General features: G+C 36.8%; 1 long non-coding RNA gene across 1 annotated transcript in view; it reads left to right on the top strand.

Annotated features, from left to right (window-relative positions):
* LOC139594270 (uncharacterized) overlaps window positions 1–15878 on the top strand; it is a 158044-nt gene that overhangs the window by 93354 nt on the left and 48812 nt on the right. The window contains exons 5-7 of the long non-coding RNA XR_011680568.1: window positions 5366–5473; window positions 5694–5768; window positions 10406–10549. This is a non-coding gene — a long non-coding RNA (uncharacterized lncRNA). The remainder of the gene's footprint in view (window positions 1–5365; window positions 5474–5693; window positions 5769–10405; window positions 10550–15878) is intronic.

The following is a 15878-nucleotide window of genomic DNA, read 5'->3' as shown; positions in this document are numbered from 1 at the left end:
AACAGAAATGGAATTTTATTTTGGAGAAGAAAATAATGTTTTATGCAGCTTTCCAAAATGGAATAAAACAATGTGTTTTACAGAACATAAGCAGTTAAAATAATTTACTCTTAGCAAGCGCTTTTTATCTCTTGGTCCCACAGTTTGTAACTAAATGTTTGCATCTCTGTCTTGTGGTTGGGTATTTTGGAGAATAAAAGGACAAAGCAATTGCTTAGCATCAAATAGCACAGCTCAGAGCAACCTCCTGATTTTGTGACTTAAAGCTGAGACAAAGTATGCCATTCTCTGTCTGATTAAACTCATCATAATTAGGTTCATAAAAGGAATGAATAGTGAATAAAGAGTGAGATTCTAGCTGATGAGAGAGGAAGCCAAAATTTCATACCAAAGATGATGCAAATTGTGATGTTTTCATACCTTTTCTTCCCCCATCTGTTGCTTATATTTGTCCTTCCCATATGTGGCTGTAATAAGAAAAGGAATGACACTGCCCCTCCTCTTAGAAAGATTAGTTTTTCAGTGATATACATGAATGATTTGATGTGAAAAGATGTACTAGAATTACCACAAGAAGGTATTCTCCTGCTAAATATTTTTTGTTCTGTATCATAGAGAGGTCAAGTCATTATACATTTAAATTAGATTATTTTCTGCAGTTAAATCACCTTTCAGTTTTCCAGGTTAAATTTCTTCTAGGTAATAACCATTAGTTGTTATTGCCACATTGTTTTAGCTCCTGTAGCTGTCTTCTTCCTACATGTTGAACTTTCCAGCAGAAACCCAGAACTCCTTTGATTTTCCTTTGCTAGGCTCCCTTTGAGCAAGCTCTCTGTCCTCTCCACCTGTAATACACTCATTTCTGGTAATGCCAGCAGCCTTCCAATTCACTTGTTTCAGTCTGAGTTCAAATTGAACATGGATTACCATAATTGTGGTAGTACACTTAATCACTGCACTTATTCAAGATGCTGCAGCTGTGTTTGCTTTCCCTGAAGATTCCAATTGTTCTGTACAATTCCAGCAAGAAAACATCTTTTCAGATTCCACCAGTTTTGATATTAGTTAGGGAACTTCTTATGGGAATTTTAGGCTACAGACGTATATAGTATTTGGAGTTTCTTAAGGCTGTTTTGAGATTCTTGCTTACAGATATATTTGAAAACAATTGAAAGCCGCTGCTACATCTCAAACACATGCAGGGTTTGGTTTCCAGTACTGAAGCTCATTTTTTCAATAGAAGATTCCTAAAAGTTCTACTACCAGAGTACAAATTAGAAAGCAAGCTTTTATGTGCTAAGTGAATGTTCAGATGGAAGTGAAAGCCAAGTGAAATCCTCTCCTTTTCATGCATCATGACCTTTCATAAATATTCTATAATATTCAAACCTTAAGCTCCACCTGTAGAAATTCATTTTGCAGTGAGGTGGCATAACTATAATTAAGGACAGAAATGACTCTGCAATTTGTAATCCAATTCAGGTCCTCAGTGGGTATGAATTATCAGACCTTATGAACTTAATTGGAGCTGTCCTTATTTATTCTGGGTACCTGACACGCAGTTCATAAGCCTGCCAATACTTGTTGAGGGAAAAGAAAACTTGGCTCACTTTCTCCTGGGCTCTTAAGCCTAATGCAATTTAAAAATATATTGTTTTCTATTCAAGAAAAGAAATGAGACTAGAAATACAAAGCAGAGAGTGGAATAGCTGAGTTGGAAGGTGACATTTAAACAAGATCATTTGTTCTAGTGGTTTTGTATTTGTAAATGATCACATATTATTATCTAAAGTAGATGGCTAAAGTTCTGATTGTAGGATAAATTGTGCACTGCTATTGTCAGAGGAATTATCTGCTAGCAAGATGCTGCAACATAGAATATCACCCACTGTTACTGTCTTAAATAGCTGCCATTTGATTCTTCTTTTTTCTTTTTTTTTTGTAACTACTGGTTTCACTGTCTTTCAATAGAAATTTTGTCTTACTGTTTCAGCACAGCTGCATTTCGCAAGGTGCAGGCAATCTCACACCTTAGTTATGCTATATATTTGAAAGACTGTATGCTGCAAAGGGATTATCAAAATTATAAAAATATTATAATTATTATATATAATGGTGTTGTATATAATATTTTTATATAATATTATATAATATTAATATTATTATTATCAAAATAGATTTATGAATCTATAGAAAAAATTCAAAGATGACAGTTGTTGGATGATAGCAGTTTGTACAACCTGTGTTATAAAACCAGAGCCACTGTGTGATAATTTGATACCAGCTCATCCTTTCTTCCCTCTGAGCAGGTCTCACCCCTTAGGTTTCTGTTCAGGTGGTATGGGGTCCTTAATGCCCATGCTACCTCCTTCCTCCTAAGTCCCCATGAGCCTGAATCCTTTGCTCCTGGGTGGCAGCAGGAACCATCTGTAAAAACCAGAGGTTGGGATGTTTTTTGTGACCTGTGTTCCCTACACAGACACTCACAGTAGATGCCCTGCTTACCCTGGCATTTGCATGCTTCTGCTGAATCCTTTACATAAGTTTATTATGCTCAAAACATTTTAGGGTGCATTATTTTTTCTGAGATTCAACAGCCCTTGTTGAACAATAAAAACAGCTTAATGTAATTTTGATTTTTATCTTAGGATACTTAGTAATATTATGAGTAAAAATATCTACTATCTATTATTTCAGCAATCTGTATGGAAGAGCAAAATCAGAGTGTGACCTTAAGTGCAATTGTAGCTAAAGAACAGGCTATAAAGGTAGAGCAAATCCATCTTGGAATGACTGCAGTCTCTGATACCTGATTGTGCATGAAAGGATGATTTATCTTCTGCTGTTAAAAGAGAGTACACTGGGAAGGCCTATATAAAAAGTCAATGGCAGCAAAAAGCAGGGACATAAGGGAAGCTGGAATAGCTGCTCAATCCATAGCAGTGTCAGTGTTTGATGTAACTGCCTGGCTTGGAAGAACAGGATTATAATGAAGAGGTTATATATAAAAGAGGTAGATAATATTCCATTAGCTTTAAAAGAAAATGGAACAGATTGCAAGCCATGTTTCCAAATTATTACCTACAAGTAACAAGTCATGGACAAATGCTCATGCGAGTCCACCTCAACCCCTCAGCTCTAGCAGCTGTCCACAGACATGCTCATAGCTCTCAGGAAATGGGGATGCAAACACACCTCTACTTAAAAAGATAATGAGGGAAAAAAAAGATAAGAGGAAGGTATAAAAATAGAAACTTAAGAGGAATAATTAGCCAGAAAGATATCTGTGATAAAGACAAATGTGATGCTAGAATGGATGAAGTTAGGCCTGTGGGTGCTTTGTTATAAAGGGTCAACATTAAAAAGGAAGAGCTTGAGAATAATATTGTCATTAAAAAAAAAGTACAGTACCTGGTAACAACTTAACTTCAGCCTGCAGATGAAAAATCCAATGTGTGATAATTTATGGCAGAAGAATCTCCTTGCATCTTGCTGGAAAAGTAATCAAAATGTTGATGTTTCTGGGGATTTTGATTCTATTCTTTCTGTGCTGGGTGTTAAACCTAGAGAGCAGAAACAGTGCTTTCTTAGGGAACTTCTGTTTGCTGAAGGAACTCATGTGTGTGGTTATCTTGGCTTTTGACAGATGTTGAACAAACTGAATGGGTAATATTGCTTGTCTCCAGAAATATAACTCAGTCACACCACAATAAGGCAGAGAGTTTATAAAAAAAAAAACTCAACCAAACCTATCCTTTTTTTTTCAAAATACCTGTGTGCCCTGAAATTGCCTCATGATCAGTGCCTCTCCTGAGCCTGAGCCAGAAGATTGGAGCATTAGCCTTCATTTCTCATACAAAGGCAAGTCCCAAGCTGTGCATGGACCCAGTGCAAAGCCAGATGGCACCAGACCTTTCTGATCTGAAGACAGAAAGGTCTTCAGAGAACTACAGGAGCCACTTCCAGAAAGAAAACCAAAACAACAACTTGATTTTAAAGGAACTTTGTTTAAAATGAATTGCAAACAGCTAGTGTACTATAAATATTTTGTGAAAGATATACATAAGTAATACAATTTTATGTTCTATTAGGCAAGAAAAGATACTTATTGCTGAAATCTTAATAAACCTTAATGTGAGAAAATAGAAAAATGTGACACAGCCTGTTAGAGCTAGATTATCCCTGTGCTTTAGATGCTTACTTGGGAGGGAATACATGTCTTTGTGTGTCTTTTCTGAAAGTTGATCCTATAGCAAAATATGAGTGTTCCTGTTATTTATTTTGTATTCATTTTCAGAAAGCTGTCATTTTACAAATGTATTAAGTAGATGCACTTATTTTACCATCCATCCTCTAAGGAGAGGATCTACTCTTTAACCTTGTTTATATTCTGTGGTTACGTAGAAGAGTCTGACCATGTTTTATCATGGGTTCTAGCTGCATGATTTCTTAAATATCTCCATTTTGCTTGATTCTTCTGTGCTTGACTTCCCTTTTTGAGCTGGGGGAGGGGATGGACTCAAAACAAAAGTTAACCTTTTGTGATTCCCTAGCATCGTATACTTTTCTCATGCTACTTACCACAAATGACATAAAGTGGGGTAAGCCTGTAAAAAACAATATTTGGCTCACAAGCACTTTGCTGGAGGCAAAGTGCTTAAGATCTCAGGGTGTACAAAATAATTGGATATTATGAAGAAATTTGCGAAGCAGAAGGAGAATGGAAATGAAGAAAATCACCATTTTCCTTATAATGACAGAACTCTGATGAGTAATAATTTGTTTGTGGCAGAATTTATCATAGTTTGATTCAAGACCCCCCTCATTCTCACAAGGGTTAGCTGACTTCTTGCCTTCTCAGGCAAGGGTTCTTGCCTTCTTAAGAAACCTTTGTCTCTTTATTGAAAAGTCTTATAGTGGAGAGCAAAGTCTTGCCTTCTGGGTTGAGTATTTTGTCCACATTTACTTGACATTTTAAAGAATCATTCTACATTTTAGGAAATAATGGGAGGGGTTTTTGAAACTTAAGTCCAAAAGTATAAAGGCTACTGGTCATTTAGTGACCATTCACCATCTCCTTGTAAAGCTAAATTATTATAATATATGTGTTTTAGTGGTAGGTATTTCAGGAAGAGAAAGAGAAAAACACAGCAGTGGACAATCTGTGATAAGGTAGCTGAAAGGAGAGTTCTCCAATTTATCTGTTGTTATCCAAGCCTTACTGTACCTTTCACTCTCCACTCTGATGTGGCTCATCACCACATAGACCTTCCAGCTAGTAAAGGAAATGAAAAAGGCACTTCTATCTTCTCTGATAAATACTTTTTAGGCAAGGTTTGTAAGGAATCACAATGTCATTTCACAGGTGAAGCATCTGAAGGGTTTGTTTTGAATAATAAACCTTCAGCAGATTGAGAGTTCCTTCATGTGTTCCAGTGGCAGGTCTGAAAACTCCTGTGACATTTCCAGCTAGGTGAGTTGCTGCAGTCAATGTTCCCCTCTCCCTGTAGGCTTTGGCTTTTATTTACCCTTAGGCCATTAAGCTGTATAACAGGAATTTCAAGAGAAGCATATTATAAAACCATACAACCATCTGATCAACCCCATGCTGAAGGAAAGTTTTTAAAAAACTTTAAAATATTAATAATGCACATAATTTTGTTAAACTACTGCAAGTTTCCTATTTGCATTAGGTTCAGATGGAAAAGGGAAACTGAAAAAAAAGTCAAAAAGAAGTTTGCAAACAGATCATCAGAGGCTTGAATCAGGTAAAAAAATTAATTAATATCCTATAACTTTGAACAGAAGTGATCCTAGGGACAGCAGTATGTGGCAGCATCTTTCTGCCAGTGCTGCAGAAAGAAACTGTGTGGGTATGCATGTGTGTGTGTACTTAATGCCTGTAGCTGCTCAGCCTGCTCTGAAAGGAATTCCAATAGTGAAATGCACATTCTGACACATAAACATGGCTTTCAACACTTGACAGGCTTTGCTGATGTTGCATGAGATGTGTTTGCATGACTGTCATCTGGGAACAGATGTGTTCTTATTGATCGTGTTCTAGCTGCACTAGTTTTGAAAAATAAAAAATGTCTTTTGATTATTTTGCCCTAACTGTCTTGAAGAATGTTGGATAAGTTGCACAATCATTCTAATTAATTCTTCAGTCACTGTTGTAGATCCATCCTTAAATGAGGCTGTTCTAGAATAGGCCAACTATAAATCTTGTAGCCTTGCTGATGTTGCAATTAAGAGTTCAGCCATTGGCAAGGAAATGCACAAAGATTAGACCCCTGAAATAGTAAATGAGGATGGTGGATACTTCAAGTGACATATCAATGAATTACCTGCTTAACATGAATGCAGTATCTCATACATTTCTCAGTGTTGTAAAAAAATACATTATATTCAGAAATTAGACCTTATTCTTCAAAATCTAATGAGCCCTAGGAAAAAGACAGTGGAGTAAACATCATAAACTGGCTAAAAATGCTTAGAGTTCATTAATACCTTTTGAACAAACTGAAATATAGCTAGTCCTTAATGTCTTTCTGCAGTGGGAGAGAAATGAGCCTGCCTGTACTGAGAATTTACTATTGTAGAAACAGGGAAATTAAAAAATGAACTATTATTAAGGAAACATAAATGAATGTAGGGAGGAACTGGAATTTTGGGACCAGGTTTTGTACTCCTCTGCATTACAAGCCCATAATATTGTAGTTAAAAAGCAATATGTTTTCAGTGTAGTCACAAGAACAATGAAAGGAAACATTTAAATATGGAGTTGTAAGTGTTCTCCATAGCACTATCTGCAGGTGTACCTAGGAGCTATGTTCATTCTGCTCAGGGTTGAGCAAAGTGGCTAAAAATATCCAAAGAGTAGTGATAAGCATGAGACTCAGGAAGAATGATTAAGAAAGGAAGCAAAAATCCATATAACAAAGAATAGAAGGTTGGTTATGTTGTTACTATTGGTGGGTTGAACCATGTGAAGTTGCAATGGTTAATTGATACCTGTGATATATGTGATTGTATACTTAGCTCATATTACTGCCTTTGGAAACATATCAACATATCTGCCTTAGTTGCTTTGTTTTAAAAAAGATGAGAACTATGACTTAATAACAATGGAAGGAATACAGATTTTAATTTTATTTCCCTGATTGTAAAGTAATGCATTTCTTTAAAATGGTTCAGCCTTGAAGATGCTCCCAGAGTTTCAGCCTGTTTGCACTCTGAACTAATATGATACCAGGCAAATGAAATGGGGCAGTTTTCCTGAGTTTCCTATGGTGGTAGAATTTTACAGTGTCTGAATTCTACCCTCAGGGGGAAAGGCAGAGACAATTTGAGTGAAAATATTGTATTAATATTGTATTATTATTGTATTAACATCCATGAGGATATTCCTGTATCTGTGCTTTAATGTCAATTTCAATAATTTTCTTTCTTTTACACAGAACCTTGGTTTGCCCTTAAGCCATCACAGGCAGGGAATTGAGGAGTCAGCTTACATTATTTTTCTCCAGTGCTTCAAAACCAGTGTTCAAAATATACAGGAGTATTCACCAATAATCATGATTTTTTTTTCTCTAAAATGTGAAGAAGGATGACCTAGTAGTGATGAATTTCCTTCACTTGCTTTGAGAATCTTTCATGTGACTTTTCCTCCTTTTTCCATGTCCCAGGAGACATTGCAATTTTTTTTTAATGTTGTGATACAATTTGTGTGTGGTACCCCTTACCTCCACCTACTATTCCAGAAGTCTGATACAGAATTTTTAGGTCAATAATATAAAATTAGCAATTTTCAAAATGCAACAGTAACCACTTCTGAACTAATACCATGCCACCCATTAAAATGGCATAAAAATATAGAAAGATAAAGTATAAGGTAACATTCCCTGAAGGAACAGTAACATGTGATTGATTGTGCAGATGCAGAGTAGAATAGACAGAATAGAACAGACTATTTCAGTTGCAAGGGACATACAATGATCATCTACTCCAACTGCCTTAGATAATTTTGTTTTCCAAGTATTTCAATGACACTGGAAATAAGAGCAAGTACTATGAAACAAAGAGAAAAAAAAATCACAGAATGCTCTTTTTGGGCTTGCTCATGAAGGTCAGAGAATTAAATGCCCTCTTTCAAAGCAAAAGATGCACTCTGTATTTTCCATATGAGCAGCCTGTTTTCAAGGGTGTCCATTCTACTCCCTTTGGAATTAGAAGGCAGTGTTATTTTCGTGATTATTAAATTATTTGGCTTTTGATTCTACCTGTTCCATAATATAATTAGAGCCTTATCTAATGGCAGCAAGATGAGTCTGCAAACCCTGTTGTGCCAGATATGCAGAATTGAGCACTGCATGGGAAGTGTAATTGCTGAGCCCTTTATAGAGCATTCGCTGCTTGACTCCAAACTGGGAAGGACTGCAAGCAAATTACAAGACAAGATTAGAATTCACAATAGTGTGGACAAGTAGGAAATAGGAAAAACATCACCAAAACCCCCAAACCTAAAAAATAGAGGGCAGTTCTGTGAAGCCACATGCAAAGTATTGTGCTTTTTACAATACTGGTAATAGACAGCAGAGTAGAAGGTGGGGTATGCCTGGTTTAGCAGCACTTTCATTGAATCTGTCATTCTTCTGTTAAGAAGAGGAAGGAAAATAGCAAGGGGTAAAGGGTATAGAATAGTTTGTACTATTTTTAACATAAGCTTAACAGAAGTTTCAATATTATTTCCAGGTATGTGTACCAGACTGCAATTTAAGGATGAGAAGTTTACTTTGGAGAACGAAGTAGGAAGAGGAAGGTTACAAGACAAGATCTTTGAGAAACAGTTATAAACCTCAGATTGTTTTGTTTAGACAAGCTAGTATATAGCTGCTTTGTTAAAAACATCAGAATTATTTCCTGTCAGCTGACTCATGAAAGCCACGAGATGGCTCCTGTCTTGTCCCTCTTGTAAGAGCCCTTGCTTTTAACTGAACTGGTTTTATGTACTTCCCTTCCCAGCTGAGCCAGGAAAGAGCAGTGGAGTTATCCAAGGTGACTTAGTGGGTGGCATTAACGCATGACCTGAGATAAATTTAGTTTTTTGGGTTTTTTTTAATGGAATCTCACTGAGAACAGATATAGTAACAGTCTTCAAATGGTAAAGAAGAAGGGACCACATCGATCTCCATATTCATTGTGTGTAAGAGAAAAGGATGGCAACTACAGCATGAAAATTTTAGATTTTTAGATGTTAAGATTAGTTTCCAGCTATAAGGATTGTTAACACTGCAGGGCATTTCCTAGGAGGGCTGTGTAGTCCCCATCAGTGGGGATGGTGAAGAATAGAGTAGACAAGTATCTGTCAAGAACTGCTTAGTTGTAGTTGAGCTTGCCATGAGGACTTTTTCTGAAGACTTAATTGCAAAGAGCTCAATATTTCTTGTTTTCCTGTTCTCACACACGTAAAATCCACCCAAAGCAATAACAAAACCCTTTCCCCCCCAAAAAAAATCACCCAAACTTAAATCAGCTTAGTTCTAATTGTTTTATATCAGTGAAAATGAAAACTTAAGCAGTGAAATTTCTAAAATAAAAGTTAATATTTATGTCCCATGCCAGAAAATGGCTACTGGCATATGATCACACATGGATTTTTTAAAATTAAATACTCTGAACATAAAGGCCAGGTGCAGGTTATCCCAACTGTTATAGCTTCAAGCTGGCGTTTTTAAAAGCTCCAAAGACTTTCTGAAGTAGCAGTATTGCTCTGCTTTGCTTGTAAAAAGTAAGTTTAACTCTCTGATACATACAGAGAAATGCAAAATTAGCTACACAAGACAATTTTTCTGTTGGTATTTTTTGCAATGACATTTTTTTTAAAAAACCTCATACTTAATTTCCTTCTTATTTATTTTACCAGAATAACTTTGAAAAAAGATATTTAGTCAGTCAGTGGTGTGGTCTGGCAAAAGACAGCTGGATAAAATTATAGCAGATAATAAGAAACTCACATTTATCATACTGACTGATTTTTCAAAACATTCAACTACATCAAAGTGTAAATACTATCAATCTCTGCCTGGTATATAAATCTTCCTGAGAACACACCCTACCAGAGCAGTTTCATCTGAAATCTGCTAATTTCTCTTTCCTACCACCTGAATGCTTCTATTGCCATGACAACTAACAAGTTCTAACTCAGGTCAAGGTTGAATGGGAAAAAACAATGTTTTGTAACCAGCTGATATGCTTCAAAAATTATGCAAAGGGGAGTTTTTCCAGCTTGTTAATGGTGCATATTCAGTACATAATTTTTAGCAATGCTACTAGTTAATGAAAGAATGGATACCCACTGATTAAAGATATGTCAGAATGAGTAATTATGTATGTCATTTTGTAGGTTTGTTATGGGAGAGATCTACTTTACTTCTGAATAACCTGTGTCTGGTTAGGAAGACTAAGGTGGAAAGAAATGGCTCCATCCCATTCTAGATGACACATGCGGCTCAAAAAAATGGGAACTTTGGGCTGATTGGAAATCAAGGTAGGCAACAGGCAACTCATTTAGTGTATCAAATCTTTTAGCCCCAGAACCATCAAGATCTGGAACACACAGTCATTAAGTGCTTTGCATGCAGCAAAAATGGTGTTTTGGTGTAACTGGGTGGGAAACCTATCACTTAACCTGGTTTTAAATCCAGGATGTTTTGATTTCCTTTCTAGGAAATGAAATCCCTACTGGCTAGGCTGAAGAGCCTGTTTTGAATTAAGTATTCTTACAATAGAACATGATGGCACACCTGGTGGTCAGGCTGTTAATCTATTGATCACACTTTGGTGGCATTCTTGTTTTGTTTTTTTTTTTTATTTTGTCTGCAGAGACCTGGATATAGGCAGCTAACTGTAAGCTATGGTGTTCCCTGCCCTTTCCCCAGTGTTTAATATGTAACTGTAAGATAAGTGTGTGTCTAGTTTAGGAATGCTGTTCCTTTCTCAGAAAAGAACTCTGAAAGCTTAGCGCCTGTCTTGTGTCTCAGTGTGGATTCCACTAGACAGCTAAGTTTATAATGATTGTTGAGTGCTGGGCCTTTAACCTTGGTCTTCTGCCATTGGCACTGATAGGAATTTAGTGGTTCCTTTCAAGTATCTTGAAGATTAAGTCCTTGGTTTCTTCTGTATAACATGTTGTGAAGAAGATTAGCAATTAAAACTATAACTATAGAGTTGTTTTTATTTTGAGGACACAAAGATTCACTGAAAAATAATTAGGTTCTTTGGCAATCTTGACCTTTTGAGGGGTGAGAGAGAAAAGCCTGCAAAATGTTGGATGGAAAGGCTTACTGTTTCCTAGAAAAGCCTTGGTATGTTCTCTTATCTCTCAAAGCCCCCACTCTCTGTCAAGCAGAATGCTTGGGAATAATTTTAGTTTTTATTTGCAATTAAGAAGCTAAAGGACTGAGGAGGATGGGATGGCAAATGAATTGTCTGTCTCATTAACAGAAATTTTGGGGGTTGGAAGAGCTTGCAGGGTCCATAGGAGGAATACAGTGAAACATAAATTGTAACAAGCCTGAAATCTCATGTGAACTACTATTGAACCAGAACGAGGGAGACTGCAGACAAGATGTATAGAACCTGAAATCTGCACCATCAGGATTTGTCACCCAAATTAACTGCCTGTGTGTCTTTGGACTCTCAGCAAGAAGAAATTATTACAGCTTTTAGATCTAAATCACAGCTGCTTAAAACACTATGACCTTGCAAGGAAAAGAAAGGTAATGTTTTTAACCCAAGCAATAGAAATGCAAGTTAGAAGTGACTCATGTATTACAAAGGTGCACAGAACTTTCCTGGAGGGGGCTTGTGTACATTGTGGTGTCCCTGACCTGTGCCAGGCCACCTCCTGAAATTCTCTGCCAATTCTCTCTCCAGCTTAACCACAACCTCCCTTGAGGTGGGGAGAATGGATGAGAAATATAAGACCATGTCTAGGAATGGAATTCAAAACAAGGGGAAGAAACAGAGAGTATCCACTGTTTGAAATACACTTTCTTCAATTACCTGCTTAAGTCTTGGCAGATATAAGAAAAAATTAGACTGCTTAGCCTGCATCAGAAAAGGTGGCTGAACAACAAGTCAGTAGGTTCAGACCAATGAAATAACAATGGAATAGTTGCCAGAGGGAGTGATTATATTCAGAAGTATGACAAACTTCAAAATCAGTGACAAATGTAATTGAAGGGTAAAGGAATAGAGAATGCTTTCTAATGAGAAATGCAAAGATTAATTTATGTCTGAATGAAATATTACAATCTAGCTATTTAACAGCTTTCTAGAATTAATTAGTGATGGATGAAGGGTCCAGCTCACCTTGCCTGCTTTTCAGAGGCAAATAAAGTTTACTTGGAGTCAATAAGGTTCACATAGCCACCCTGTTCTAGAAACTGAGAAGCAGACTCTAACATGGAAATGAGGAAATCAAAATCATTAAGCTTAGCATGTAGTCTAAAAATGAGCACTTGTGACAAAAAGTATATCTAAATCCAGAAGATGGAAATTAGTCATTTTATAACATGAATAAAAGGAAATCTTTTTCTAATGAAGCTGTGGGAGTTGAATACCTGCTATGGCAGGAGATGGATTGAGCAGAGTGCCACTGCTCTGGAAGTGGCAGAATACAGTACTTGAAGCAAAGGAGCATTGTCTTGAAAAGAAAGGCTGAGGGCTGACTCAGAAGTGTATTTTTGCCCAGAAAGCCAATTTTCTCTCTGTTGTGCTTTGAATACTTCCAACTCAATTATTGATTTGCAAGGAGAGGACACTGACTAACAAGTTGTGTCTGACAAAATTTCTTTGAGAGGTATTAAAGTACACTCAAAGTGGTTTTGCTCTAGTCCTTATTTCAGATTCTAGTTGTTATATACAGAAATTGGAGAAGTGGGAGGAATAAAAGAGTCTTCCAGGAATATGTGTGCTTGAATCTATTTTGCATACTGAACTGTATTTTTACTATTTTGAAATTAGAAATCATGGGCTTTTGCAAGTATTAGTTAACTTGTAGTTTCAATGAATTATTATTTTGGAGGGGGAACTTACTGTGCTGGTGAGAACCAGTCACAATAATCAAAACATAAACTTATGTTTTGGGGAGGGATGGGGAAGGAACATTTATCAGACTGTAGTCTTGATAGCAAAAATATAACAACTATATTCCCCAGAAGCCAGATATTACACCAAGTCCAACAATTATTAATTTTGTAAAAATTGGTGTAGTCTTACTCTGATATATTAATCTAGTATCTGATTTTACAGAAAAGTAATTACAATACTTCAGTAAATAGTAAAGTAGAAGTAATAACATACAACAATAGCAGTAGTTGCAAGTTATCTACACAAACCTTAATAAAGTCAATCGTGGTAGCTGAGCATGTTCTGAATTAGCTTTATCTCAGTTTACCAAACTGCAAAGGAAGAAAAGGACAAAAAAGCTGATGTAATGCCTAGTGAAGTACTATGTGAAATGAAGCAAAAAGGTGAGACAAGATACAGAAAAATAGTGCAACTGGCCTGTAATACATCCCACAAACCAAATGTCCTGGAATATTAAGCATCTGGTGTTGTGTTTCAGGCTTTTCAATTTCTGTGGACAGCATGGGAACTCAAAGCATGGCTTTGCTTTTTCAAAGCCCTGTGAAACTTAAAAAACTGGGAGAGGAAACAAACCTCTTTGAAACACAATGGTGGATTTGAGGCTTCCTCTTTTTGCTGGATGTGACTGATTGGCAATGATGAAAGATGTAAAAGATCTTGTCTTTGCACAGTCCAAGTCTTGATTTTTGCCTTCCTGGATACACAGAGTTCTAAGGCTGTTTAAAATCAGGAATGCAAATGTGGGTTTTTGTTGGCAGGAGTGATGCAGGATTGGACAGTTGCAGGACCAAATTTGTTTGGGAATTAGAGTAAGCTACAGAATGTGAAAATTTCTCCACAATATTGGTGGTGCCTGTGCAAAAACATTCACTGCTACACTTTTCCTGGAAGGTCTTTGGGAGGTGATTGGGAACGTGGTACTCAGTGCAGCTTGTCTTACACTGATTCCCCTGAAGTACTAGCTAAGCTGCAAAGTGCCTCTGAGCCTCTCATCATTCTCTTGTGACTTCTCACTCTGCAGGCCAAGCTAGACAAGGATGCAGCTCCTTTTTTTTTTTTTTCATTTGGGGAAATCTTGGTGCCAACTCTGTAATTAGCAAGGGTCTATGGACCCTGTCTATGGACCCTGTTGTCCAGAATGCCTCACAGCATCTCTCTTTGATGAAACATTTGTATAAATTAGAACCTATTTTATCCTTTACAAAAGTTTCTTGCTAGAAGAAATCATTGGTTTATTTTATTAATCACTTGAAGGTCACCTGAAGAAATCTTTACACACCTCCAGTGTTTCCTGAAGGGACATTTTGGATCAGAAGAAAACTGAGATCTAATCTGATGGTAACTTGTTTGTTCCTTGGGTTCATTACTTGGTGTTTTCTGATATTAACAGTAACATGCTCCAGTGAGAGAAATCACCATTGCTTGTTCCAATGGCAGTAGTTTGATGGAAAATGTGGCTGTGATATCATTCTGTATGAAAGACTAAGAAGAAGAAAAATAATTATAAGGAAATAATAAATAGGAGCTAGAGTGAAAAGCTAAAATATGCAGAATGAGGCTGGCACAATGTGTCAGGTAGATTTCTTCCTCATCATCTTTTTTCCTCCCTGCTGAGGCTTGTTCACTATCTAGTCCTGCATATTCATATGCTGGAATTGGGTGTCAATTTTGCAAACTAAGTTATGAATCCACCAGTAATATTTTTCTTTATTGTGTGGTTGAAACATAAAAATACAATATAGGAAATGCAGGAAATATGTAGGAATAGGAAATGTAGGAAAAAAAAGCATAGAAATCTGAATAAAAGCTTGATCTGAATTACATTAGATATGCCTACCAAATTCAGAAAATTAGGGACTAGCCCCAAATGCTAACCTCAATAAGTTCTGAATTCACTGATTTTAATGACAGAGGTCTGATGGGAAAGAAGTGACTTTGTCAACATGATATATATATTAGGCTGCAGAGCCTATACATTGAAGTGAAATTCAGCCTGTTCTTCAAAGAGTTGCAGCTCATAACTCACAGCCATGGAATGGCCCATGGCATAATTGGAAAGCCCCAAGGAACTGTCTGAATTAGTGCAATCTGTCTCTGCCTACAGGCCAGCAGCCCTGCAAGTTCACTGCAGCTCTACCTGCAGCAGTCCTGCTTTTGAAAAACCTGCTCCATTTTCTGGCTTGTCTCGGGCGTGTCCCTTTTTGGAGGGTTTGTGAGGCACTTTTTAGAGACTTTATGCCAAACCAGTCATTTCACTTAGCTGGAAGTGATGAATAAAATCCTCATCCTAGGAAAACAGTATTGATGGCTTCAGGTACATAGGATAGAACTGTCTGTGTTATTGAGTGATACCCATCTGTTATTGCTGCAGAGAAGAACTGAATCTGAATAATCCTTCCCATAAGATAGGAGTACTTAAAACTGTGAAGTGTGAAGGTGATGATAGCAGAGTAGTTCTTTTTGCAAGAGTGGAAACCATGACAGTGTTTGTTTCAACTGTTGAAGAATCTGTAAGTGAATGATCTGGTGAGATCATCCATATTAGTGCAAACTGCAGCAGACTTAGCTCTCAGCTATCTGCAGTAGAGTTAATAAATATATAAATCAGGGTGGAACTTTGTGTGTAGATTCTAAAATGCAGATGACATTTTTGCACTTTTAGTAATTTGGGATCCAGTTTTGAAGAACTGTCATGAAATTAGAGCTATTAGAATGGCTGGAAG

This window comes from Agelaius tricolor, unplaced genomic scaffold (assembly GCF_023055355.1).
Source record: "Agelaius tricolor isolate 1412-34295 unplaced genomic scaffold, bAgeTri1.0.p SCAF_11, whole genome shotgun sequence".
Classification (NCBI taxonomy): Eukaryota; Metazoa; Chordata; class Aves; order Passeriformes; family Icteridae; genus Agelaius; species Agelaius tricolor.
The sequence above is the reverse complement of the archived record's forward strand: the minus strand, read 5'-3'. Positions and strand labels throughout refer to the sequence as shown.